The following is a 7,484-nucleotide window of genomic DNA, read 5'->3' as shown; positions in this document are numbered from 1 at the left end:
TTTCATTGTATACAACATTACGAAGAATATTTCAAAAAGAAATTTGGCTTCAGTTAACATGCTTTTTTTACGTATAAAATACCTTTCATTATACATTAACACCTTAAAACTGTTTCTTTCTAGAATTTTTTTAAAATTATTAATTTCATGTATCGAGTAACGAAGTAACGACGTTACCAGTAACGTAACGCGTTACAATTCTCCGAAGGCTGTAACGGTATCGGTAACGCGTTACCGAGGAAAAAGTAACGAGGTAACGGTATCGCGATACATTTTCAAAGTAACGTTAACAACCCTGGGCTCGACAAGGAAACGCGTTGAATGATCCCTGTAAGACCACCCGGCAGACGCGGGCACTACGTCCCCCGTAGAAACGTATGGTTCTTTTACGACGTTAACTGGATGTGTCCAGTTACCAAGCTGCTGAGGAGACAACGAACTATAGTGTTTAGAACGTCACAGTAAGGCACTGACCAAGCGTCGGGAAGGTGCTGACAAAACATCCGAAAATTTTTCGATAGTATAGAAGAGTGACTCAGAGCCGTTGATCACTCTTCTACACCATTGGAAAGTGCTTTTGAGAGTATAATCCGGAGCACTTTCAATTTATTGGCGCTCGAGTCTGGTTTTCTGGAAAATTACATGAATATACGTCGCCGCTAGCCTTCAGACTGACTTTGAAGACGACAGAATAACTTACGTTTACTTCTCGTCCTGACATTGATTGGGCCGGCTGGGGTCTTTAAAACATTGCTCATGCATCAGAGACTACGCCTGATTCGAAATATCAGGCTTTCCTTATCTACCGTTAGATTACAGTTTCCACGCTTCTCCAAAAACGCCTTCTGCTCGGCGTGGTCCTATCCAGAAAGGGGACCGAGTGCCGTCTCCTGCGAGGCTACGTACTGGTGGGGCATCTTGCGTTGAACGTTCAGAAAAGTAGCTGCTATATAGCTGCCCGTTTTCGAATAACTTTCCTCAAATGAATTTCCCTTCTATTTAACTATTACTAATTTCCTAGACGATAGGGGAATGACGATGGCTTTTAAAAAATTCAAATTTCTCTCATTTTTTTATTTGTTCAAATTTAATGGTGTTCGCTAGTAGAGTGCGTGTAAGTCACGCGAAACTTTGCAGGACAAGTTCCGCAACTCTAAAACTAAAAATACCGCACTTGGTTTGACCATTCTGATGTTTGACTCACTGTTTAGAAGATATCAAAATCGTGAGGTGAGCCGTTCGCTCTTCACTCCCACCCTGGTGCTGTGGACAGTCGCCACTTCGCCACCTAGCGGCCACTGGCCACACTGCGCCGCGGCGAACTGCTGCCAACTGTTAAATTTTTAGTTCAAACAAATTACGAAATATTTCAAACGCAATCAATCGCAATATGATTTAGTGGTAAAACACACTCATAATTTTTACATCCCAAAACATATTCACTTTCAGCGATACTCAGTAAAAGAGGAGTGGCTGCTTCTGACGGACAGACCAGCCAAAAGTCAAGTTGCAGGCATCGTCGCTCCCAGGGTCGGAATCGAGTCTAGGGACGTGTCTCGGAGATTTTCAATTTTCGATAGAAAAAAGGTTGCGCCACGGTCTCAAAGACGCTCGATTTTTTTGAAATGTCTTAAGCAGTCTCAAGTACTCGGAAATCGTAATATCTCACCTGGATTCAGACTTGTGAGGTCGCCGGCACATTGTAATCATCTCTAGACCATACCATCAAGGAACGCAGACCGTTGGCCTTTGTATGGTGTGTTGCCTACGTTCCACGGGGACCAAAGTGTTCGCTTTTGTGATGAAATCGCCGTTTTTCGAGGTTTGGCGGCTTTCCCAAGCCACTTGAGCCGTTTGGGTGATACTTTCACTGTACCAAAATGTTGGTCTGTTGTCTACCTGTCCAGGAGAGTGCTAGCAGGCCTGTGCGGGTGGGGCTCGAGTCTAGTTTTCCTCAAAATTAAATAAATATGCGTCGCTGCTAACCTTCAGATGCACTTTGAAGACGGCCGAATAACTTACGTTTATGGCTAGTCCTGACGTTGATCGCTCCGGCTGGGGTTTTTAAATCATTGCTCCTGCATCAAAGACTGCGCCTGATTCATAATATCAGGCTTTCTTTCTATCCAACAGCAACTGTTGCTGACAACAGCAGCAGCAGTCAGCACGACGCTGAACGTGGGTGCGCCCCGACAAAAACTGTTGCTGCTGCTGTTGTTGTCGGTGCGCACTTACGCTCAGTGTCGTTCTGACTGCTGTTGCTGTTATTGTCGGGGCGCACCCACGCTCAGCGTCGTGCTGACTGCTGCTGCTGCGGTTGTTGTCGGCGCGCACCGACACGATCAACATCGTTCTGGAGCTCCTATTGTTCGCCTCCAGGTCTAGGACGCTGAATAGTAAGGCGTGCTAAATAGAAGGGAAAATCATTCGAAGAAGGCCGGTTAGAAGGGAAAATTCATTCGAGGAAATTTATTCAAAATCGGGCAGCTAACAGCTACTTATCGGAACGTTCAACGAAATATTTATAGTTAAATAGAATGGAAAATTCATTGGAGGACGGGGGCCACAAACTTCCTACATTCTGTTGGTACCACTGTTAACCCGCGCCTGCGCCCCTCTGAACTGCCCATTGTTGTTGGCAACCGCACCTGCCGTCCACCCGAGTGCCTCACCGGTACGGTACTGACCAAGATGGCGGAGTAGTTCGGTCATGTGCTCGTCCCGACTAAATTTAAGTTTTACTGGGTACTAAAGTAACTGTACTGAAGTCAACACCGCCAAGTCTGATCATAATAACCAAGTGATCACATACAATAGTGATTTTGGACTGCCAGTGTGATAAAGTGTGCCAAAAAGCCCCATTTGTGAACTGTCTCTCCGATTGAGGTTAGAGGTCGCGATGCCTCCTAAACCCAAACCTATCCTCCTCGACGCTGACCAGCTCAATAGTCTGGTTGCACAGGTGTCTGCCTCTGTGTTGGAGGGGATTGATACAAAAATCAAGATGAGTGAGGCTCGAACTGACGAGAAACTGGAGCAACTGGACAGTGCTTTCAAAGACAGAACTGATGAACTCGAACAGTACAATCGCTGCAACAACCTTCGTGTGTTTGGTGCGAAGGAATCTGAGTCTGAGGACACTGACCTCATCGTCTGCGAGGTGGCTGCGAAAGCTGGTGTTGCCCTTGATAAGAGCTGCATCAGCCGATCTCATCGGGTTGGAAGGAAAGTGAATGGCAAGAATCGTGCTATCATTGTCAAGTTCGTGTCTTTTGCTGATAGACAACGTCTCTTCAAAGCCAAAAAAGGACTGAAAGGCACTGGCTTTTCAGTTAGGGAGGACCTAACCAGGAATAGGCAGACTCTTCTCACAAGAACAAGTGATCACTACTGTAATCTTCCGGTGTGGACTTCAGACGGAGTGATTATAGTCAAGATAGATGGCAACTTTCGTCGCCTTAAGACTGGTGCAGACCTAATCTCTTTGTTAAGAGATTTTCCACCTAGTGAATGGAACGTTTGACACAGCTTGACATAACAACTCTCTAGTTATTTATCTTTTTTCTTTTCTATTGCTGTGTTGTTTTTGTTATTTTGTTTTTGTTTCTCTCTTTTTCAAAGTCTAATTATGTTCAGCTCTCTACAAAGTTACTTCACAAATGGTACCTCATATATAACAGTGTCGACATAAGTAGTCGTGGGCACTGACCTTTCACACTAGATGAGTGTGATAAACGGAGCTGTGAAACTAAAAGAGTATGTATCTAACTTAAGTAGTACAAATAATAAACTGCTCAAAATAATGCACATAAATGCACAATCATTGCATAATAGTGTACATCATACTGAATTCTGCCACACTTTCAGTGAAAGTGAAATTGACATTATTGGTGTTAGTGAGACATTCTATAAAGATACCAGTGTTACTGAAATTCCCAATTACAATGCTTTCAATGCAAACAGAATCACAGACACATACGGAGGAGGGGTTGCTCTTTATATTAGAGATAATCTCTCTGCCAAACATATCCTCTCATCAAAAAGTGATGGCAAGAGTCCTGAGTATATTTTTGTTGAAGTGGTCTGTCTGTCCTCTAAAATACTTGTGGTTTGTATGTACAGGCCTCCTGACACTGGGTCCTTGCACTTATTCTTGGATGACCTATGCAACTATTTGCCTAACTATAAGCATTTTGTTCTTTGTGGAGATCTTAATGCTGGATTTGGGACTGGAAGTGAGGAATGCATAACTATAGAAAGGGCCCTGAAGTCTTGTGACTTAACAAGAGTACCCTATGAAAGTACCTTTCACTTTGGCAAATGTGACAGTAATCTAGATACAATTGCCAGTAATTTTCAAGACAAGTTAGTTACTTATGGTCAAACAGCGGCACCAGGTTTCTCTAAGCATGACCTGATATATGCATTTTACGATATCAGAGCACCTAAAGTTTCGAAAGAGTCTTTGTCATACAGAGATTATAAAAACATTAATGTGGAAAGCCTGAAAATAGATATTCTGAATGCCCCATGGGCCAATGTGTACAGTGGTGAAAACATAGACAAAAAAATTGAAGAACTAAATAAGATTGTTACTGATATAATGGACAAGCATGCACCTGTTAAATCTAAAAAAGTACAGCAGAGAGGCACCCCCTGGATGACAAAAGATATTCTCAAACTCATCTGGAAGAGAAACTCAGCCTGGAACAAATACTCCAAAAATAGATCTGCTAACCTGTTTGAAAAATTCAGGGTTTTAAGAAATAGTGTAAAACAGGCAATTAGAAATGAAAAGGTGAAATATTACCATAAAATACTTAGTGAATCATCGGTCAAAGGCATATGGAATGGCATTAGATCTCTTGGAATCAAAACCAAAACCTCAGGTGGTAACAAATGTGAATTTCCAGTAAATGCTAATCAGCTTAATAATCACTATGCTACTGTATCAACAATTGAAAATAATGACCGAATAGAACAAGCTGTATTAGAGTATACAAACAAGGAAGAACCAACCTATGAAAGATTCTACTTTAAATATGTATGTCCACCTGAGATCTCAAAGGCTATTAAAAGCATTACTTCTCAAGCTGTTGGTATTGATAAAATTCCTGTCAACTTTTTGAAAATTATTCTAGACTTCATCACGCCTGTTATTGAACATGTATACAATTATAGTTTGCAGAGTGGTGTATTTCCTAAAATTTGGAAAAGTGCTGACATAATTCCTATACCTAAGTGTAAAAACCCAACTCAAGCCAAAGATTACAGACCTGTATCATTACTGTGTGTTTTGTCCAAAGCCTTTGAAAAATTTGTGCATGAACAAATAATTAATTATCTGGAAGAGCACAATATTTTAAACCCACTGCAATCTGGATTCAGAAAGGGGCACAGCACCATATCAGCACTTGTAAAAGTAACTGATGATCTCAAGAGAGCCATTGACAAGAGTAGACTCAATGTACTAGTTTTACTAGATTTTAGTAAGGCTTTTGACAGAGTCCATCATAAGCTACTGCTATCTAAACTCAAGGCCGTTGGTTTTTCTCAAAGTGCCATGAACTGGGTATCAGAATATCTCAGTGGAAGGTGTCACAGAGTTGTCTCTGGGCAAAACTATATCTCTGATTGGGCTTTCCCTGAAACTGGTGTACCTCAAGGGAGTGTCTTGGGACCACTTCTCTTCTCTCTTTACATCAATGACATAAGCAATGTTCTTGTACACTGCAGCTACCACCTATACGCTGATGACTTTCAAGTCTACACTGACTTTTTACCTAAAAATATAAAAGATACTGTGGAGAAAATAAACTGTGATCTTGCTAGTATTGTGTCATACAGCCTGAAACATAACTTGGCATTGAATGTTGATAAAACTCAACCCATCATTATTGGTTCTAGTCAAAATTTGTCTGTATTGAAGAAGCTCAGTGGAAATCCCCCTTGTGTCTCCATCAATGGTATTTCTGTACCTTATCAATCAACAGTTGTGAATCTAGGAGTGATAATAGACTGCACACTCACCTGGAGTGAACATAGCATATCAGTAATGCAAAAGTCATTTAGAACACTAGCCCAATTAAAAAGAAATATGCCTCTAATACCAACATCAGTCAGAACTAAACTTGTTAGTTCTCTAATCTTTCCCCTATTTGATTATGGCTCTGTAATGTTCAACGATATGTTAGATGCTTATACTGTCAGGTTGCAAAGAGTGCAGAATGCATGTGTTCGGTTTATAACTGGTGTTGGAAAATTTGACCACATTACTCCATCATATATTAATCTGAAGTTTCTTAAGGTTTGTGATAGGAGAGTGGTGCAACAATGTATACTGGTGTGGAAAATAATGAAGACTGGTAAACCAGAATATCTATTCCAAAACTACTCATTACTCTCAAATGTCAGCACAAGGCAGAACAGGTTTACAAAAGACACAATGGTTTTACCACCACATGACTCAGCCAAATTTACCAAATCCTTTCTTGTCACCTCTTGCAAACTCTGGAATGAGTTCAACATTGGCAAATATCTTATGTACAGCACACCAAATAAATTGAGAACTGATATGTACACTTATTTTATTAAGAAATATGAAGAACAATGTTTGTGATTTATGTGTGGAACTACACTATGTATGTACTACTTTTACTTTTACTACTTTATGTCTGTCTATTTTTGTTACTACTACTGCTACACTGTGCAGACTTCTCTGCTTTTTTTGTTACAATACTTGTAAATATTGAGGGAGCGGGTGCCCTTTTGTCAATCGGGACTTACAAGTCCTCTTAAAAGAGTACCCTAATAAAGCAATATTCTATTCTATTCTACGTAAGGGAGGGTGGGGCAGTTAGTGACACTTTTTGGAAATCGAGCTTATTTCGCTTATTTTCGGCCAAATGTTGAGCACGAAAGCTTAGATAGTTTCTTGCAACCTTTGCCGAGGTAATGCAGGTGGTGGTTCGATGAGTTACGAGCCGGTGTGCCATCAAATCGGCTTGAACTGGAGCCCTGCATTTGTCACTATGTACCCCGGCCCGGGGCAGTTAGTGACAGAGGTCGGGCCACTTAGTGGCAACGGTATAAAATTGCATTAAACCTAGTTTTTACTATCTGAAACGATTCTTTTGACTAAATTGATGATAATTACTGAATAGTCTAGTATGAAGGCATGATCAATGGTGTCCAGGTTAAGGGGGCTTTTATCTCCCAAAATGCATTTTTGGTACATTTGTCAATAAAATTAGTTTCTGAGCAACTGTAGGTGTAGGGATGGAACCTGAAGGTATACTTCTCAACACAAGGTATAGCTTAACACATTAACAATATCAGAATGCCATGAACTTTACTTTGAAGAGGTCCCAAGTGTGTACTTCTATTTTTATAGGATATCTTCTCTTAAAGTTTACGCGCAAGATTTCTCCGGAGAAAGTGGTGATAAAAAACTGGTCAATAGCTTGTTTGTTTCAGTTCAACAA

Source organism: Frankliniella occidentalis, unplaced genomic scaffold, assembly GCF_000697945.3.
Source record: "Frankliniella occidentalis isolate FOCC.00 unplaced genomic scaffold, Focc_3.1 Scaffold197, whole genome shotgun sequence".
In the NCBI taxonomy this organism is placed as follows: Eukaryota; Metazoa; Arthropoda; class Insecta; order Thysanoptera; family Thripidae; genus Frankliniella; species Frankliniella occidentalis.
Note: the sequence above shows the minus strand (reverse complement) of the source record.